The sequence below is a fragment of the Lepeophtheirus salmonis genome, chromosome 6 (genome assembly GCF_016086655.4).
Source record: "Lepeophtheirus salmonis chromosome 6, UVic_Lsal_1.4, whole genome shotgun sequence".
Classification (NCBI taxonomy): Eukaryota; Metazoa; Arthropoda; class Copepoda; order Siphonostomatoida; family Caligidae; genus Lepeophtheirus; species Lepeophtheirus salmonis.
In genome coordinates this window covers 51,325,993-51,348,530 of record NC_052136.2, presented here as the reverse complement: position 1 = coordinate 51,348,530, position 22,538 = coordinate 51,325,993, and the positions used below count along the sequence as shown (strand labels likewise).

Here is a 22,538-nt window from a genome sequence, read left to right as displayed (position 1 = left end):
TTGAGTTTCAGTATGAAGTTGCAGATTTATTAATCTTAAATGGGATTCGAGTACAAGTTAAAAAAAAATATTATTTTTATAATTCATTGTCAATTTAAAACTTTTTTCATGTAAAAATATATATGGTTCTAAAAAAATAATATTTTGAAATAATCCATGTATCAGAAGTCTTTTATCGTTTAAACTTTAAGTTCAAGTTAATTAATTATGAAGTTATAGTTGAATTAGATTTGAGTGCGACTTGACTCATTCAGGGATATCAAAATAGGGGCAAAAGGGTCAGTTTTATAAAATGTTATTGTGGAAAAAGAGAGGATGGGTTCCGACGGGTACTGTGAACTCCTGTCCGACCAAATGATACCTTGAATTAAAGCCTGTAAGACCCAAAACTTATATATAGAAGATAAGTTGTCATTTTGACACCACCACACCGGGCCCTGTAACTTCCCCTATGTGAATCCCATGGATTAATTCTTTTAGGATTAGTGGTAGATGAAGGTCTTTGCCAATTCAGGTAACAGCATCGAATCCTTGAAGGCCTTCACCATCAAGTACTGGAACGAAGTCTTCCCAACGTACGCAGTTAAGACCTGCAAATCCTATCGAGCGAATGATTTGCAAAAAATTTGCAAACAAATTCAATGATTTTTTTCTTTTGTATTATTAGAACATTTAAATAAAATTTCAAACCTCTACTGGCTTCCCTTATTGATCAAGATGGAGTTAATTGTAGTCAGGATTTACCTGAACAACCTTTTATACCTCTCTCCTTCTCTTCTCCCTTTTTCTTCTTCATCCCTTTCTCTTTTCTTCTACCTTCATTCTTTGTTTCTATTTCCCTCTATTCAAACTTGCACCGCTAGCACCCTCTGCATGTATGTATATATATAAAATAAACCTACTTATTTAAATAATTATATAACTGTATTGATAATTTCTGGGACTAATCCCCCAGAGAATGAATGCTAGGGAAACTCCATGTTCTTGAATATCTCAATCCTTCTCAAAAATTAGAATATACAGTCCCAATTTGATCAAAATAAGTCACTTAAATATTGATATTTGTATATTTACGAAGTAAAAAAATACATTGATTGGGAGTTTCTCATTTTCTTGATTTAGGTTAAAGATTTTTTTTGTATTGATGTAAATCATATTTAAAAAAATATAATACATACAATTCATGGGTCATGATACATCCATTACTTTGATATTTATTTGCAATACGTGCTAATATTGATTCAAGATAAGGAAATAAAGCTCTAGACACACCATGTCAAACATACATAAACGAGAAGAAATTGGTGACAATGTCTAAGGATATATCTATGTACTATTGATCTTTTTTCCCGTTCCATGTTTACCCAATCCATACAATGATAATCATTTAATAAGACATATATGAGAGAATGATTTGATTATTTTGACCCATATCTAATGTAGTCCTACATAGTAGCAATGATTAATGTCTTGAATTATGATTCTTTTTCTAAACATATTTAGAATCTTCTCCCCTTCTATACTTCTTCAAAGTATAGAAGGGGGAAATTTGTACCCGTTTTCATACGTAGAACAAATGTTTATTAACACAAAAACAATCCTGAGCGATCAAAATCCCAAAATATTTTTTAAATCATATAAATAGGATTGTAAATCGTAAGTATATTTAGCATTAAAAAAAAGCACAACCACATCTAAAAATGAATATGGTAACTCCGACAGTTTGAAGAATGTTTTGTAGGGGAGCACCTTAGCTGTCATGACGTCTTAATAGATCAGCTACCAGTGGAAGTAAATAAACACAAGTAGGCCCACTTTATATCAAGTAAAGAAATGGGTAACCCTAAAATTTGAAGAATGTTTGGGCGGAGAGTGGCTTAGCTTTCATGACGTTTTATTATATTAGCTGTGAGTACTTATGGAAGAAATAATATAATCACATATCTTACTCTGTATTTAGTAACAACAAAGGGAGGAATGATCTACTCTGTTTTGATCCTCAATTCTACTCTCAGTCCAACAGCGACTAAGATTGATAACTACCCAACAAATATTTAAATTCAAATTTCCCAACTCCTCGACTTTCACACACTTGTGATTACTGTAGACTATAATAAAAAAAGACTCTTCAGATTGTCATCTAGAAAAAATTCTCACAAATATTATGGTCATATTTGATAAAACTCTACATAGGATATATGTGTTAGCGCGGCGTAAACACAAAAACAATCTAGAACAAACTAAAATTAAGTGAATAATAAATGCCCTCCTAAATTATATACATCATATCAACATACATCCTAATATTCAATTGTCATATTTCTCCCAATTATTGACATTCTTATCTAATTTCTGGGATATCTTGAAACACCAAAGAATGTGAATTTTAGTTTATAACCATAATTTGATTCATGACAATAAATTTGGCCCCGATATTATGTCCCCTTTCAAATAAAATCTGTCACTTTATAATTATTTTATTCCAACAATAAATTTTTACTAAATTATGAGCAATTTCTGGTGCTTCTAAAGGACTAATCAGAATAAATTGTTGATGGATACAAATAAAATCTCATTTTGAGAAAAAATATTCTAACTTGCTTTGGTGTTGATGGGGCACATATGTACATAAAGAAAACATTGTATGTAGTGTGAATATATATTTATGTTAAGTTAGATTTAGTTAAAGCTATTCAATTTTTCTCTATCTCAAGAGACTCATTTGTAACATTTATATGATTTTAAGTAATAATATAAAAAAATTGTTAGCTTTTTATGTATAAAAAGAATAATTTGTCTCTTTTTTCAACAACACAAATTGCATAATATATTTTAAACATTTATTTTTATTATGAAATATTACTTAGTTAAATTTTAAATATATATTTGTCATTACTTCTTACTTCTTCAAGTTGAAAGCACAAAAAGAGAGATTGAATCATTTTACATGTAGTTTTTATGGGTAACGTAACTGTGGACGTTTGAACAATATAATGTATCACAGAATATATATTGATAGAGTATGAATGTTGCTTACTTGAGACAGAGTCTCTGTGACATTTTGTAGCTTTGAATCTTTTGTTAGTTTGTTCATGTTTTATTAGTTATTGATATGAGACAAGTTTATATCAGTATTGGATAGCGTTTCAATCATTCCAATATATTTCATTCATGCACGAATCAACTTTCGTTGACATATAGCGAGCCTTGTGTAAGTAGAGGGCAGAGCCATCTGGCCATGTGCTAGCATGTTTACACAACGCTCAGAATTTGAAGGCTAGCTTCAAAGTTGTAAATCAAGTGGCGCAACGATGAGCACATAATCAATTTTTTTCAAATTAAGTTGTACAAGGATACTTGTTACTTACTTTTTCTCTATAATGGGTGCTTAATGAGGATTAAATGAATATTACTCCATAATTAACTACACATAATTCAAATTTTTCATTGAATTAACAAGGGGAATTCTGTTAAGGAAACAAAAATTGTTAACAGGAGTACCCGACATTACTCAGAATTATTAAGCATTGACAAATAGGCAAACTTTGGTTTAATATCATAGAAGATAACTCCCCGAGAAATACTTATTTTCCCCTCAATTTTTCATGAGCACACTGAAACGTAGTTACTCATGACTCAGTTATAGCTACATGCGTCAGGGCTTTAAACGAACACTTGTCCAACCATCTAGGACAGGAAAATTGTTCTGTCAGACCGGTTAATACAGTGTATATACAATTATAACGGAGAGGTGGTCCCAGTTCATGCAAAAACTAAGTACGTTTTGACATGTGACAAAGTTGTATTATCGTTTAAAAAAATTGATTCAGCTTTACTTTAACAAATTGATATCGAGAGTCATTATTTCTTGCTTATAACTCTCGCTACTTTTCAAAATATAGGACAGGTAAAAAAATAATGTCAAGCCCTACACACGTTTTTTTGAAAATTAGTCATCCTCAAAAAGTCAAACAGACACTCTTTGCTTTATAAATATATATGTCACAGAGAAACATGATAAAGTAAATAGTGTTGAGACTCTGTCTAACAGCAATTTTTTCGGTTCGGTATTAAGTGATTTTTTCTATACCGATTTTTCGATCAAGACCGCGGTGTGAGGCCGTGGACCGATGTTTTTAGGTCTCACATATTATGAAAGACCAAATTTCTTTTTTTTTCTACATCAGCCGTCTTTGATTTTTTTCGAAAAAATCTCAAAAGTACACGATATATATAATTACTAAGGCCTTAGATCATTCTTAGTTCATTAAGACCAAAAGAAGTGGACTTCTACGTTCTCCAAGAATTAGGAACAAAGAAAGACAGATGAATTCGAAGGAAGATACTTCTAACATGATCATCCATCTCGAGAGATGCTCAAATTTAGAATTCCGTACTCCACAAGAGAAGATGGAATTAAAATTCATCTCAGCTATCTCTTTTTAATCTTCGTATGACGTTGTTATGTCTAAACCGATTTTACTGATAAATAGCTTATGGCATGACATTATTATCTACATGTCATAAGCTATTTATCAGTAAAATTGGTCTAGACATGTTTTTTTGTCACCGAACTAGACTGAATTTTCCTTTGCGCCGATCCAGACCAAACTTTTTCTCAGAGCCGATCCAGGCCAAATTTTTCGATGAGGCCGGTCCAGACCGAGATTTTTTTTGGACCGAATTAGTTTGGTACAACAAAAAATGTAACGGTCTCCGACCGGTCTAGGATTTCAGACCGAAACCCAACATTAAAAGTAACGTTATCTGTGATATTTCAAAAGCAGTCTCTTACGCGAGGAAAAGGTTTCACGTAGCCAAAGAAATCTTTTTAAGCGCGTTTTGTCTCTTTTTTATAGACTTTGTGAAAATATGGTTAGAAGTTCAACATCAATTAACTACCTTTCACAAGCTCAGCATACTTAAGCTAGCAATACGCTAGCGTTGAGCATTGAAGTATTTATAAGGATATTGTCAATTCTTTATTTAAAAAGCTTCAAATAGTTTTTTGGTGGCAATTTGTACCTGTTCTATAAATATATTGCAATATTTTTTTTTTCTTTAACCTATATAAATTTTAAAAGGTAGGATTCCTTATTTTTGTTTTGTTAAGCAAAATCTCAATTTTGAGATATATGTTCGTAAACATATATTTTGAATGTTTATTTTACAAGAATTTTAGTACAAGTTTATCTAATTAGTCATTAATGCTTTATTTTTTTATTCAAATTAGATATATCCAGATCACTTTAAAGTAATATGTATCATGAAAAGAAATTATATTTTAACTATATTTTTCATCATTGAATTGTTTGTTATGTAAACATTGTGTTTAATTTTATTGCTATGCCTATAATCTGTACATACATATATATATACATTATCTAATCAATATAAACATTTCTATAGAATATGGATGTATATTGAAAATATAAACAGAGATACCTCTCTTATAGACCATAATTTGTTTCGAAATAGTGTTAGAAAACCAACAGGCTTCCTTTTTTAAATATGATTAAAACGAAAAAAATTACACAAATAGAAAATTAGTAAAAATTTTTTTTTATTATTCTGAGACAATCAGTAGTAGAATTTGGATCCGGTCATCTTTATCGATATTTTGGTCAATAATTGGTTTTAAACTGCAGATGAATGTTTAATCGTTCTCAAATCGTTGATTGAAATGTTATTGACCTTAAACCATGGATCGATAAATTAATGAACTTTACACTGCATGAATTACTATAAAACCTTGTATAGCGTCATGTAAGCGACTTTTACACAATTGTAACCACACCTGACTTTATCATTAGGTCCTTAATATATTAATCCAGGTTATAGTTTTATAAGAGACCAATCAACTCAGTTCAGCTATTTTTATGGGAATAAATCTATTTCTCATGATTTCTTCAAAAACAGAATTAGATCAGTTGGTAAAATACAAAACTTCGGCTTGTCAGTAGTAGAACTGATTTAAAAAATTAGAAATAAAGTTGAGTGACGTCATGAAGGACAGAACTTCATAAGTTTTATTACTGATATGCAGGACTGAACTATATGCAGCCTTCATTCCTAAAAAAGGATCGACACAACACTTAATATATCAATATTATTAAATATAAAATAGAGTAATGTTTTGGATGGACCCGCGTAATTTTTTATATTATAATAAATTTCGGACCTTTTTTATTTTTGGGGGAAAGGTTGAGTGTGACTATGAGTATTATAAAATTAAAAAAGTGAAACAAATACAGAGTGTATGTGTTCTGCAATTTTGTTTGTTTTAACTCTCCATTATTTTCCTAGGCTATTTAGAATCCCCGGTTTAAAAACAAACAAACAACATTTGTATTTTGTTATTTCTCTCATTTTTTGCTTCTCTTTTCATAGAAGTTTCTAATCGATCTTCATTAATCTATATCTGACTTTTCACATAGATACAAAATTGAAAATTATCTAAAATAGTTCACCATTACACATATATTGATCTATAATAGCTTGCAGAGGAAAATGTTTTCCGGCATTAAATGATAGTTCCCATAATTAGAGATGTGAAAAGTTTCAAAATCCCGACAAGAGTAAATTCAAAAACCAACAACTACATGAAAGTAGCAATAAAAAAAATATTAGTTTTCTTATAAACAATTCTTTTCAAGCTTGAAAATGTAAGCTTATTAGTTAAGCAGGGATCATTATTAAAGTTTATGTATTGTGAACTCTGACAGCAGATATGTCGCAAAACCGAATTACCATATTTTATGATACGATGTCAGATAGGGTTTTTACGCTCACCGGGATTTCGACACATTTCACATCTCTAGTATTAATATGATTTTAGTGGGGGGATGTGTATACATTCCAGAAATGTATTACGTCAGGATTTCATGGGAACGTAACAATGTTTTTTTTATTGCTTGACTCAAAGAAGTATCCCCGAGGTACCTTTTTTCATATATGTATAAAATGCATTCCTCATGGAGTGAATAATAACTGCAACGATTCACACAAAAGGATTGAAATAAATGTCAACATATGCAGAAATAGATCGCACCTCAATGCATTTCATAGAGTTCTATAACATTAAATATATAAACAGTTTCTTTTTTTGCGCAGAACGCAATACTTTAGTTTAAAAACATAGTAGAATCAATGAAAAGTGACTAATTGATTGAAACATGTATCGATTGTACTTACTAGGTGATTCAGAATTATAATCCCATTTAAAAAATTACTCACAGACTATTGTTTGTATTGGAATATGTATAGATATACGTATACTTTTTACAGATCCAATAATGCCCTATAATTAAGGAACATCCCATTCAGTGTAATTGTCTTTGATTTGAACAGCATGGCAAAGACGTCTCGTCCCTCACTTCCACCTAGTGGGCACAACGCCTTCCAAAATATATTTCCTCATAGGAATTCTAATTCTGGATCACCCTGTATGTTTATATAAGTTTGAAACAACGACCGATATAATAATGTGATAATATGGATAATATGAGTATGCCTCTTTTTACATCATCTTATGACCCCCCCCCCTACCCATCTATGTACATTCGTGGATAAATGTATGTTATGGGTAAGGGGGGAATCGTAGAATCTCTTTTTATTAGCATATTACTAACACCCTTTTTATTCCAATGGTAAGGTTTCACATACTATATAGCCAGAGAAACTAGAGACATTTGCTCCTTAACCATAAGTTGTTTTATAAATTTCTATAAATTTAGCCGAAACATATATTGTATGTCCATTGTTTAATCCCAAACTCAACCTTGAAGGGATCATCTCTTCCTTAAGCTAATATTGATATACCAATTTAGTCGTTTGCAATGCATACAAACATTTATCGATTACCTAAATTTAATTTTAATTTGATAAGTGCCTTTTTTGAAAGGAAGGATTTGTAGAAAGACTATGTAACGCTAAAGAAGTATCGGAAGGAGATGGGGTTAAGAGATGATACGGTAATACATATATCAAAGAATCCGGGTAATTGGTTCTGCGGATATACTAGATTGTTGGAATCCGGACTTCTCTAAACATAAAGCATATGTCACTGAAATGAAAATCTTTACCACACATATACATATAGCGAAATTCGGATGAATAGAATCTGGATAATGTAAGGTATTGTGGTATAACTAAAAAAAGTCATTCCGATATTTATAATTGATTGATTTGATGTCCAACGAAATTATATCACATCAGGGGAATTTGATTCTATGTCAAAATAGGTTTATATTATATGTGATGCGTTATTATCAAAACAACCTCAAACAAACATCATGAGAATGAGAAATTCCTGTTTTTGTTAACGTCATAGTCAAATTTCTCGCTTTATGACTACTCAAACTTCTGAGCAGCCTATAGTAAAAATGGGCAACCTTTATGGACTGAGAGGGTGAAATTAGCTATATAGGGTCTTGTACAGGGTCATTTAAATAACACAAATGAAATTGTGCTGAACTCAACACGCTTTGTATCAAAAACTTGTTTCATTAAGAGGAATAACAAATATTATTTTATTTATCTAAATAATCATTTAAAGTAAATATATTGATGAAAGATCACACTTTTAGTGAGACAGATGTGGCCCACACATTGTAAGCCACTGGTCTAGTTTAAAGGTTTATAAAACTGTATTTGCTTTCTTATTTGGCCTTTCAACAATATGGGGATGTTGGTAAATTGATGGTGTAGAGGGACTACCTTTAATATTTTGATATGACGTCAATAGATAATTAAATAATAGTTTGGCGAAAAGTAATTTCGTATTTCCGCTCTTTTTTTAAAACTTCGAAAAACTTGTACATTATTCGTAACATCGGATCATACAATATGTGTTGTAAAGGTGTGAGTTTATACTACTAAAACTTGAAGAACTGTATTGCGCTTGACCAGTTCAGTCGTTAATTATCGTGCGTCAAATATGGAGGTATGAAAGGCAGAAATTCGCCATATTTTACCTTTTTACTACTTGAAAGGAAAAAAAGCTTCGGTAGTGACCAAGAAAACTTGCAAAGTATACGGGGCCGAAGCAAGAGGGATTTGAGCGGTTTGTTTTTCGCTCAATTTTGCCCTCTACTGTGAACAACTAGACCGTTTAAAGCTGGGCATCTAACAGAAGTGGTAAACATTGGGGGAATATAAGGCAACAAGACATCATTAAGACAACATCAGGCCGCACACATCTTTGATGAGGTACCAAAACCTCTGGGAACTCGGATGGGAAGTTTTTATCCATCCAACCTAACAGTCCGGACCTGGCACCAACTGACTACTACATGTTCTTTTCGATGACCAACAGTCTTGGGAATACAAATTTGGCCTCAATAGAGGCCATTGAAAATTAGTTGTCCGAGTTTTTTACTAATAGGGACAATGGCTTCTACAAGTGTAAACCTATTTTATAGATAAATGGTTTATAACATGAAATCATATATATTTTCAAGTACAATGACGTTAATGCGAAGTTTAAACAGATAATTATGAAGTTGGATTCTAGTTGGCAACAAGTTATAGAGCAGATCGGGGTATACTTGGCTTAAATCGGATTATTGGAGTTCTTCTTATAAAGCATTTAAAAAAAGCGATAAACACAAAATTACCTTTTTTCCAACCTATTAGAATATCCATTTATTTATGAGAATATGTTTTTTATTAAAGTTAACTTGAGTAGTTTTTAATTGAAAAAGTTTTTTGCTAATGACTTAAAAAAGGTTCACTAAGAAAACATTAATCACACGTGTGTCTCTTTCAATTCCCCTCTCTTAAAGATACATATTTACTTCATGAAAAGTAAAAGAAAAAATATTCGAGTTTATTGACATTCATGATTCAGAATCATAGACGTGTTTATGTATACTTATAAGTATAAAATATATATATTATGATGTAAAATAATATTTACTTACAGAAATTCAAAGATGTCAAAAATTTCTTTTTAAAAACTCTTCTAAATCATGATGTGGTGGAATTCTTCACCTCTTCTGATCTCTAGCATCCTTATTCCACTTCTTCGCCTCTCCTCTCCGTTAAAACTCTGAAGAGGGATTGAGCCTGAGATATTGTTTTAACTCTAAATATACTTTTATAGTGAAATTTTGAGCAGGAATAGAGACTTGAGATTGTTTTTTTTTGTGTGTGTTTCTTTGCGCTCTCTTCTCCTTCTAACCCTGAATGAGAAGAGAGCGCTAGTCACTTTTTTTACTTCGTTGCTTTTCTCTTTTTTTAATAAAAACATGTTAATACATTTCCGATAGAGGATTCGAAAAGAAACTTCTTAAATGATCTTCTATTCCTTTTGCAATTGTAATTTGTTTGGGGAAAAAGTAATTTTCTGTGCGATAACTTGTTGTTAACGAGAATCCAACTTCATAATGCCCTTCTCGTTGTCCCTATTTGCAATTCCTAAGACACCCATTTTTTGCAGTCCTCTATTGAGGCCAAATTTGTACCCCTCGAGCGCTTTGGCCATTGACAGTAATAGGTAGTAGTAACTTGGTGGCAGGTGTGTTGGGGTTGGGCCCATAAAAACTTCCCATCCGAGTTCCTGGAGCTTTTGGTGCGTCATCAAAGATGTGTACGGACTAGCGTTGTCTTAATAATGTCTTGTTTTTTTCTATTCACCATTGCTGGTCGCTTCTGTTGGATACTCAGCTTTAAACGGTTGATTTGTTCACAATAGAAGGCAAAATTGAGCAAAAACATGAAACAAATCTCTCAAACCACTGTTGTATCGGCCCGTATACCTCGCAAATTTTCTTTGTCGCTTTCGACGTGCTTTTCCCTTTCAGGTAATAAAAATGTAAAATACGAAAATTTCTTCCTTTGATACCTCCATACTCGACCCACAATAATTCACAACTGAACCGGCAAGCGCAATATTGTCCTAAAAGCGTTCTATTACACAATTACACTTTTACAACGTTTTATCACATGTTCCGTTTTGAGCAATAATGTGCATGAAGTACGAAATTAATTTTCCCAATTTATATATTTACCATTAAATAGTTTATACTAGGATGTGGTGTTCCAAAAGATTTTGATGTCATGTCCGGTCCTAAATCATAAGGACGTGTCTTCTTCCAGAACAAAAAAACTCCCATAGCTAAAAAGATGTAATCATATATATCAACGAGTTGAGTGATCATTAATAAATCTTTAGTTTATAAGATTAATAATTATGTACATATATTAATTAGGCCTGTATTAAAAATAATGTCAAACTACAATAATTAATTAAAGATTTATGAGACTTATTTAATTGGTAAACTGAGGTACTCTATGTAAAATTAGGCTATAAAATTTGAGATTTGTTCAATTTTCCCATTATAAGAATGAAAAGGGACCGATTGTAAGTCCTATACAAAATACCAATATAGATGGGGGGGGGCACAAATATTATCTTCTCAGATGAGAAAAAAATATATATCGACGACACTAAGTTTAACTGCCAAAATGACAAAATAATTGGGAAGGATGTCAGACTTGAAGATTAAGCAGTCATGAAATGGAAAGTTGCTGTACCAGTAATGGTCTGGGGAGGAATCCAAAGCTGCAGGCAAAAACTTCGGCTAGTCTTATGTGAAAGGGACGCAACTTTAATCAGGATCGCGATATCTCCAAATTTTATAACCTGTGGTCCTCAATTTATACTGGAACAACAAAGTTACACACTGGATTGTATTTCAACAAGATGTACCTCCTTGCCATATCGGAAAAAAGACTCAAAATAGTTGGAATCAAGTATGAATTTTTGCCAAAAGCACGTTTGGCTTCATTTGAGCCCAGATACAAATCCAGTCGATAAGTTCCTATAGATAGATCTGGACTCAAAGAGGGGGGAAAAGTCGCCATAAAAATATTGAGTTTCTAAAGCCATCATTAACTGGCAATGGAAAGAATACCTTTCCGAGAAATAAATCCATGAATCATGGAAAGCATTTCCAAAGTGGCCAAAAAGTCGATAAAGTCGATAAATGTGGTGGATTTATAGAATAGCTATTAAATATCTTTTTACACTTTGTTTATATACTGTTTATGTACTTATATAAATGAATAAGTACTTCTAATGCAAGGCACAATTTTTAAATAATTAATGATTACATCTGTTCACGCAAACTACAGGGCCATGTATACCCCTTAGCATGAACTCCATAATTTATTAAATATATCCTCCTTTTCAAGCAATAACAGCCTTCACAGATTGGCAAATCTTGACGATGAAGGCCGTACCCACGGTGTACTACGCTGTCATGATAGCAGCTTGGATCGTATCCAAATTTGGGTCAGAGACAAGGAAGATATTCTTCTTCTTGACACCCAAACTGAAAAGTCCATGGGGCTGAGGTTAGAGCTGGAGTAGAGGTACGTGGAGCCAAGTCAGAAGTAAGCCATATTGTTGTTGGAGAAGTTTCGGGTCTTCTTGGCTCTGTGGGACTGTAATTGACTCCTTGATGTTATAGGCAGTCCAGATAGATATGCCAATGATCTTTCAGTCTCCTTAGTACTGAAACTGGCGTGGTGGAGGTGGCACACACGTTTCCTTTTGTGTTGTCTCAAAATTGGGATCTAAAATAGTGGTTTTTGCCAATTTTCGGTTCCAAAGTCGGATTTAAATATTTCAAAATATGTCTTAAAGCATTTTACGTCTAAAAACACAGAAGTAAAATTTTTACCTGTAAAAAAGGGACGCTGTTGCATAAAATGGGTTTATACATCTTGCTTGCAATACTTTTTTTTTCATATGTCAAGATAGGCTATTCGGAAGCTAAAAAACAACCTAAATTTCCTATATTTATAGATATATTAAGCTTTATAAAGAATTATGACTGATCCCCTTGACTAGATATACCTGAAATGCACTAAGAACAAAGTAAATATATATTTTTTGGATGTACACACAAAGAGAAGTTTATGTTACTACAAAAATTTAAATGCACTTTATATAAGAACAACATTATTATATTTGCACATATAGAGGCCTAATTTTGACCACTCAATGCACATTTTCTCCATCTATGAAGTAGTGCAAATCGGATTAGCCTAATTTTTGACTTTCTCCTACCTATTTGGGAATATTATCCAACAACCACTTTTGTTGCACATGAGTAAACTACAAAAGTCATTTTAATCCTATACTATGCGTGCTTTCCCCTTATTAAATATTTAATATAATTATTATAGCCCAACTGGTCTTGTTTATAATATTTGATCATTCAAATTTTGACAGCCTCATATTTTATTTATTTTCTAAAGCTGTTATCATAATTCTTTAATTTTTGAGGAGATAACATCTAATTATAAAGTGCGTGTACAAATAAATTCGGAGAGTAATACTCATGATTATTTTGGGAGTTATAAGTGAATGTTCTTGTTGGAATCAGAGTGGAATCGAAGATCCGCATTGGAGTAATTCCTACCTACATATGCTCTTGCTAGATTGATAATCTAATAAAACGTCAAAACAGCTAAGTTCCTCCTATGTCAAATACACTTAAATCTGGGAGGGTTAATGTTTTAATTTTCGTTTTTGGTTTTTTCAATCTATAACAAAAATCAAGAAAAGGAAAAGGCCAAAAATTTATTTTTTATTAGATTTATAATTTCATACACACCAATTTTACATATATATATTTATGTCATTAAAGGATTTTTATTCGAATTTGTGGTTTAATTTATAGGGGCGTCCACAGGGGAGGATTGTTGTAGTCGCCCCATAATAGAAAAATTAAAAAAAATTATTTCTATGGAAAAAAAAATACCCCCCCCCCAACTGATAATCAATTTAATTATTTGTTTTCTAAAAAAAAAGTCATTCAGAAAATAAATTTCAATTTTCCTATATAAAAAAAGGTATTGGGGAAAAAAAAAAAAAAAATCTTGCAGACGCCTCTGAGTTAAGAAACCTTAGAATTTTGCTAAGTTTAAAATTATATTAGCCCTAATATCATCTTTCAAATAAATCTGTCAATTTATTATTCTTTTATTGTAAAGATCAATTTTGGCACTCTAAATGGTATTTGCAGAGCCTTTAAAGGGTGCATTAGAATAATTTATTGTTAGAATTTGACGATAATTTGTCAGATAATATTAATGTATACTACACTTATTCTAGCTCGCTTTTGTGTTGATGGGCTTCGTCACAAACATTTAAGCTAAAAGGCACTTTTTCGAATGCTATTTCGCCGAACGTACCCTTTGCCGAAAAAAAATATCAATACCTTTGAGGATGATTCAAGGTACAATGATTTCCATTCATTTTACTCTCAATTTAAAAGATAAAATGTTTAATTATTTTCCACGAATTACAATGGTTAAGTGTTCAGTATTAATAATTGATTCCTTTTTTCAACATTTTTTATAATTCTACTTAACTTATATATTAAGGGATTGTCATGATTTTTGTTATAATATTAATAAGAGCTATTAGTTGAATTAATTACGTAATGAAGTGATTGCAAATGGTTGTAAATAATTAAACATACTATTTTATTAAATTGGAGTAACATAATTACATAATATGAGGCTTGAATTATCATCATTACTATTTCTTTCTATTGGCAAAGTGTCTTATGTTAGAAACACATTGAATTCATTTAAAAAAATGCTTTGTGAGAAACTTTATATTCAAATCCGATCATCTAATGATCTTATTCACCACTAATGTATAGAAAAATTAAAATTATATGTTTTTCTAAGGTTTTCAATGCTGCATTGTTTAATCAAATAAGTTTTTTTGTTTAAAACTTTTTATGGGGACTATATGTATATACGTAGGTTGCTACTTATATTTCTGGCCTTATAATGAAAAAACAAACAGACACTATCAAAATTGGCTTTATTGCTTATAAAAATATTCTTCATAAAGATCAGTGCACTTTTGCATTCTTTTGAACCATTTTTTTTTTTCCGTTCTGATTGAGGGCACTCCAAAATATAGGTTTTAAATGCATCAGTGGCTAGAAACAAGTAATGGGGAGGGGAGGGAATCAGGGCTGGACCCATTGTTTCGATGTTTTGACTAGTCAAAAATACCTTTGTTGAAGGCAAAATGTGTGAGTACTTGATGAATGATTTGCAACTTCTTCCGTTTTTTTTTCAAATTTCTTGGAAAACTTACGGAGACATTTAGAATTAACTGCCAAAAAAAGCAGCCAACCATTTGCTTGGAAGTACTTCTCCCTTGAACAACTTTTGTTGGATTTGGCTCATCTAGAAAGATGATTTGTTTTAGATTCATATCCATGGATCTGCGTTTTGTCACCTGTGTAAATATTTTTTATAGATTATGATGCACATCAAACAAATGTTTTCACCATTTCCTGGCTTCAATTAACACACCCCTTTTTTTGATCATTTATCACATGATTTGGGATTCAACGTGAACTAATCTTCTTTACATGCAAATTTTCATGTAATAAATAACTTTATTATTCATTCCAGGCCAGTTGATGGATATTCTTGTGCGTTTTCCCAAACAAAATAATTTTTTGACTTCATCAGATGAAGGATACTTAAAGGCTCTGCTAATTTCTTAAATTTGTATGAGAAACTTGCAAGCTGATTTGTTAAACCAATAAATGATCTGAAGTCTGTTTTATTAGGGCACTCGTTTGAAAAAATACATCTTACGTACAACACGTATCTTAGGGTCTGTGGCTGGATTTATTTCTTCACCTAGGAGTCTTCGGTACTTTTGGTGTCACGGTGCTAGGTCATTTATTCTTAAACCTATAACTACGCCATATAATGATATTCAATATATTATAAATAAATATGCAACGACATCGTCTTATGATGGTGTATATTCAACTGTACATTCTGTATATATATATATATAGGTGACCTGAAATACAAGTATCGCCGAAGCTCATGTACAATGCCCTAAGGAGAAGTTATTCTGTTGAATTCAATGTGCGTTCGCACCCAGGCGACTCCTAGAGAAAGAAAAATTCTTTCTATATATGGATTTCACCAAAAGATTCCTAGGTCAGATGGAGTAAGTGTAACACTAGAATGTTTACTTATACTTAATAATTGCAACTCCATCTAACCAATTAAAGGAACATAAAAAATAATACAAATACATAAGATCATCTTGAATGGGATTTAAATGTAGGTACATTCATCATTTTTATTTACACGTATTACATTTTATCCGTCAACTTGCTAAATTTTAGACAGATTTGTTTCAACATTTTGGATTCCATATGTGATAACACCAAAAACGAAATTAAAAATAGGTATAAGAGTATACAGGGTCGACAGAAAGTCCTTTTAAATTAACTTTATTTAATATGATTAAATTTAAAGTTGCAAGATATTATATTTAAACTCTACTTGCGTCGAAACTAGATCTAAATAAATAGTTTTGAATAAAATAATATTTTTGTAAACCACAATGAAAGCCAAGAGAGAGGCTATAATCAAGGAGTACCTGAAGGGCAAATCTGGTCCAGCCATCTTGAGGAACATGAAAAGCCTGAAGGCCAACCCGACACTCATCAACATAACCATTAGGATTTACGACGCTAATCAATATATCAAGGAACGACCCAGATATGGCAGACCAAGGTGAAATTCGGAGCCCGGAGTCGTCAAGACAAGGATTGCAAGAAATCCCAGGAGGAACACTACCAAGATGGCCAAGGATTTAACATGGGTGCAACAACAAAAAGAGACCTTTGAATGTATCCCTACAAATTGAAGAGGGAACATCACCTGTCAAGCAAGGTAAAGGCTTGAGAGAAGCAATTACATTCTTCAAAAGCTGAGGACTGGCACGGCACCTAACATTGTGTTCAGTGATGATAATTTTCATCACCGTGGAACAGGGTTTTAACTACCAAAATGATCAGTCTGTGATTATTTGTGTGGCTATGACTGAGACAGGGAAGTCCCCCCTTTGTGTTTGTGCCGGCTGGCGCGAAGATCAACAACAAGCAGTACATCACCACCACCATCCTGGAGGAAGGTCTTGTTCCCTGAGAATAACAACACTTCCAGAATGAGCCATTGACCTTCCAACAGAATGTTGTCCCTTCCCCCACATCTTGAGAGACACAGTGGTGGTGTGAGGCCAATTTGAGTTGCTTCTGAGACAAGCCAGTCTGACCCCTCTCTAGCTCTAACCTAAATGTCATGGATTTCTCCATGTAGTCCATTCTTGAGAGCAGAGAGTCTGTGTGCCCCCCATCAAGAATTTGGACGACATGAAGGCCAAACTTGGAGGCTGCCTGGGACTCCATTCCCGTAGACATAGTGCGTGCGGCATACATTTGTGTTCCAGACAGACTTTCAGCTGTGGTCAAGGCTAAGGGTGACCATTTCGATTAAAAGTTATATGACATATGTTTGGAACTTGTGTCAACTTATTTATATAATTATATGCAAATTATGTAATTAGTTATATCATTGGTACTTTAATAAACGTTTAACAGAACTTTCCTTGGACCCTGTATAAGATATAATTAAACATTTTTTTTTTAGGGGGCTTCAGATTCCTTTAGGGGGATTAAGCCTCCCTAAAAAGAGATTAGCGAATCCACATGTGTCCTCACATTGAAATGCGAAGAAATCAAATGAAAAAAAAAAAAGGAACGACTTTTCAGCAAAACAGACAATTGCATTAACTAAACCTTGAAAATGGCTAAATATCCGAATAGGGGAATATCAGGATTAAAAAAAAATCAATAATAGTGATTCAATAAGCCGTTAGTTATATATTTGCAATAGTAGCCATGAGGCATCTTAAATCAAGGGTTCTAATAAGATATCAGGTTAAGGAAGAAATGATATAATTTTATAGTTAAAAGGTTAAAGGCAGATATATAGATGTAGTTTCATAAATCAAACTAAGTCTCTAAAGTACTTTAGCGAACATTCCTAGATATCTCGACCCATTTCAGTAATGTGGATATAAAGCCAACATAATTGACTAAAACATTATGTCCATGAAAATATATATCAGACCGTTTATATTTATGAAAAAAAAAAAAAAAAAAAAAAATTGTAAATCTCTCATTTCATAATTTAATTTATCTTTAAATTTGCTTTTGTTGTGTAGTATCAAGGAGTTTTTAAGTACAATTTTAAATTTATTTTATGAATAAAAACTTTTTACTTCCAATTAATATATTTTCCTTCGATCTTAACCCATGATAATTCCTGGACATGAGATTCAAAGTTGCAAAGAAAATTAGTCGTGTTAAAAATGCATAATACCTTTAATTGTACTATGGACGATACTATTATTCATTTCTTAAACCCAGAATCCAAACAACAGTCAAAAAAGGGATTCTCGGGATTTAATAGCTCTGACAAAGGTAAACACCGTAAAAGAAAAAGAAAATTATAATAATGTTTTTTAAACAACTTAGGCAGAATACTTTGTTGATGTCTTCAAACTATTTTGAAGAGTTTTAAACCAATAAGTTCAGTTTTGGCGGATAAATGAATTGCTTGATCTCATACAGGTTGGCCAACAATGGAGCTTTTGGATCATCTTGGAATTTGTTGACTTTATCGGCCGGTATACAGACCTGATTTGGATTTTAAGGAAAATCCATCTTAAGATTATCAATATAAATAATAATGCAGATAGTGTCCATTGCAAGAATAAAGGTATCTCCCTCTATATAATTTGGTTGAGTGCGTTTCCTTTAAGATAACTGACTTCCAGAATGACAATTTTGGAAATATGGAACGACTCCAAAATAACTCAAGGGAAAGTCTTGTTTATGTTACTCGACACGACTTGAACCTGTTTCACTCAAGGAGATTTGCATCTCGAGTCTACATATCCCCATCATTATTTTTATACACATATGAATATTTTGTCCTCTATGAGTGCACCAAAAACTTTTTAATCTCTAAAAAAGTAATGTATATCTATAATTGTAATGCTTTTTTGTTAAAGTTTGTGTATTAGGGGTAAAGTAGGCAATTTATAGTTTGTCAAGTGTATTCAACAACAAACGTTCATTGCTTTAAAAATATTACTTCTTCATCTTTATCCATCTATAAATTATATTGTATAATAGATATATGCATGCCTCAAAATGAATTTTATCTCTTTGATATCATCGATGCAAATATCCGTATTTTTTATTATTTTTTTTTTTACATATTTTTATATAAATTGAATGCAATTTTTTCATGCTCCATTTTCTTATTATATATATAAATTTTTTGCTTTTTTTACTTGATGAATAGATGCGATTTTTGCTTTTTTTTTTAAACTATGTGATATGCTTTTGAACCAAATAAATATTTAATGTTCGCGTTCGAATTGTAGAATATTCAATCATTCATACATGGATCAAATAGTAAAAATTATTTTCATCCATATATGAGTGATTTTCTTTCTGTAGATTGTAGGTATTATTCTTTTTTTTTTTGCTTCAAAAGAATTCAGCCCTATATATCCACCTTAGTGGTGATTAATGTAACCCTCCCACTTTTTTACTTTAAAAAAATAACTTTTTGAAATTGTACAAAGAGAAAGCTCTTGCTTGCCTTTTGTACATATATTATATGAGAATATTGTGTTACAGTTATAAGTATACTATTATTACTAATAGTATTTCAAAGAAAATTGTAATTTGATGCATTTCCCTCTTTTTTAACACTATGTACAATATAAAAAGCTCTTGTTTAACCAGGGGCATCTGCAGGGAGTGGGCTGGAGAGGCTGAATCCCCCCCCCCCAAATTAAAGACTTTTTGCTGTTTACTAGAAGTCTTTTTGCTCCAGATGAAAATTTTTTAGTCGAAAATTGGGATGCTCCTATATCTGTCACCCAACCAAATTCTACTCTACGTATTTTTATGCAAAATAAATATTCACGAAGGTGATTGCACCTTCATTTGTCGAAAATCTTTGCAATCCACTGTTAGGACTATATTTTTTTTCTGGTGTATAATGGTGTATCCCAATTTCATTTACTGTAATTAATTGGCACCACAACTCGTATTTATTACGCCTAAAATACGTTAAAAGAGCCATACTAAATTTTGTCCATTTTCAGAAAAATATTCACTCAAACGCCTGATTTATAACAACTGCCTGTCCAAAATGACTAAAACCTTTGCAAGTAACTGTCAAGAGCTGCTTTGTATATGTGACTAGTTTTGAGCTTTTTACGTTGAGATGGGGAAATTTTCAGACCATCCTTGTATTTGAAAACAATTTATGCGTTTTTGGTAACAACATCACAGTTATTATTGAACAATTTGATCTTTTTGTACGACAATGTCGTGTAAATATCCCAAGTTTTGCGTAAAGAACATTAAAAAAATCCTTCTTTTTATTATGACATGAAATAACTGCCGATTTATTTTATTAATAGTTAGATACACATTAGATCCTGTACAGACGAGATTGAGCAAACAGTCATTTCTTTTTATTTCTATTGGTAATTTGTAAATATACATTCAACTATGCATAATTTTCTTTATGCTTATTCATCTTTATTTGACGTTATTTGTAAGTAGGCTCCAAAACCACTCAAAAGGCTAATGTTTAAATATTAATATTGAAAGAAATACTAAATAACAACTTATTTGGTTATTAGTTGTGGATTACATATTAGATCATATTAAATTTCATAAATTACATCTAAGTAATTATAGATAAAATTTCAAATTATTTTCTCCAAAATGTAATAATCTAATTCTTTGTTCTTTCATAATTAGATAATATTTTCTGAATAGTTATAAATTATCTCAATAAATGAAAAAAACCAGTTATACTTTTTTAAAAGGTGTGACTAATTACACTTAAGACTTTTTAGTGTTATTATAATTCTTTGAGAGCAATTATTGATGAAAAATTGTTGAGCTAAGACAACAAGTATGTTGTGATGTTACTTGTAAGAAATAATTATCTCTTTTCTTTAAAAACTACTATATGCAGCTATAAACATCCTTAAATAATGATTTTTCATTATTGAATTCCTTTGGAAATGGCAAAATTAATCAAATAGAGATACATAATTTTTGTCCTTATGGTGTTTATCATATTAATTACCCCTGTCAACGATGTTGAATGGAAGAAATGCTTTTGCTTCTGTTTGTCTGTTCGTTAGTTAGTTAGTTTTTAGTCTTATTTTATTAATCATTATTTTGTATTGTAATTCCTATTATTATTACCACAACTAAAAAGCAGTATTTTAAAAATTAATAAATAGTTAAAATTATTCCACGCTACAAATAATTATTTATTTACATAAGCTCAGGCTTGTACGTTATTAGTTCATATTTCCCCCCTAAGATGGCGCTCTTGATGCCCAAACTCTCCTCTTCTAAGGTACTGATCAGCACTAACTAAAGGTAGCGTAGCAGTAAAAGTGATAATGGAAGAAAAATGAAGGTACGACCGTCACACTATGCAATTGCTCATAGTTGAGATAATTCTAACTTGCATATAACCTGAATCTAAATAACAATACATAATGTTAAAAAAATACACAATAATAAGTAAAACTTAATAAGACCTTAATATTTTAAAATCTCTATCTATAAAATCCTTGAGGTCAGACGTTCTCACGACTTTGCCTGTCGTTCTGTTAAAATATAATTTGGATAAATTTTTTGTTTCTACTGAGTCTGCTTTTAGGTGAGTTATTGTTACGAGGGAAATAGCCAGAAGCCAATTTTATGTCACCGTAAGTAGAAAGTCAGCATTCTTGCGTCAAAAGCCATTTTATATGATGGTCAGGCTTGTATCACGTTTGGAGGCCAGAATTTGTGATCACTAGTATCTCACAATTAAATATGGGTAAGGTTTAAAATACCAGGAGGGGGAAAGTTTTCTTTGATGTTTAATTTGAGAGTTGGATACTGTGAATTGTCATTGAAAAAGAATATGAATGGAATTTTATTTTTCTTAAAAAATCCAATAATTAAATTTAAAATACAGCCTCTCTACTAGAATTAGTCTTTATATATCTCTAAAATATATATTTTTCTTCGAACTATCAAAATTTATTTATCTGACTGATTATGGGATATGATTCCTCCAGGAAGTGAAAGCTTACAAATCAGGGATGGAAAAAATGGGCTTCACGATATTAACTACCTACATATATATATATATTATAAATAGACATGATTTAAATATTAAGGGCTTTACTTAAAGTATTGAAGAAAGACTCAAGGCTCGATCTTGCAAGTCTAAGTCTGAAGGCCATTTTTTATATATATTGAAAAAAATGTATCTGGTTAAAAAAACAAAACAAAAAAAAGAACAAAACAAAACAAAACAAGGTAATCAGTTAACTAGTTTGATATAAATGACATTTGTAAACTTTGTTCATTTAGTGGGAATATTAAAAATTGTGAGTTTTGTTAATTTTAATGCTTTGGATCTTAAAGAAACGCTTAAAAATCCTTAAAACGAATAGGACTTTCTTTAAAGCCCACTCATTATGTCGCAACCCTTGAGGGTGCCTACTCATTCGACTTTTTTTTTACATCTGGACCAGAAGGATCTAAGCTTTCTTCTGAAATTCCTGGTCCGAGTGT

At 31.6% G+C, this 22,538-nt stretch overlaps 1 protein-coding gene across 1 annotated transcript in view; it reads right to left on the bottom strand.

Annotated features, from left to right (window-relative positions):
• Positions 1-10,119, bottom strand: part of LOC121119846 (somatostatin receptor type 2) — a 33,339-nt gene extending 23,220 nt beyond the window's left edge. The window contains exon 1 of the mRNA XM_040714649.2: positions 9,924-10,119. The gene's annotated coding sequence lies outside the window, so the exon portion shown is untranslated. The remainder of the gene's footprint in view (positions 1-9,923) is intronic.
• Positions 10,120-22,538: the final 12,419 nt, after the last annotated feature.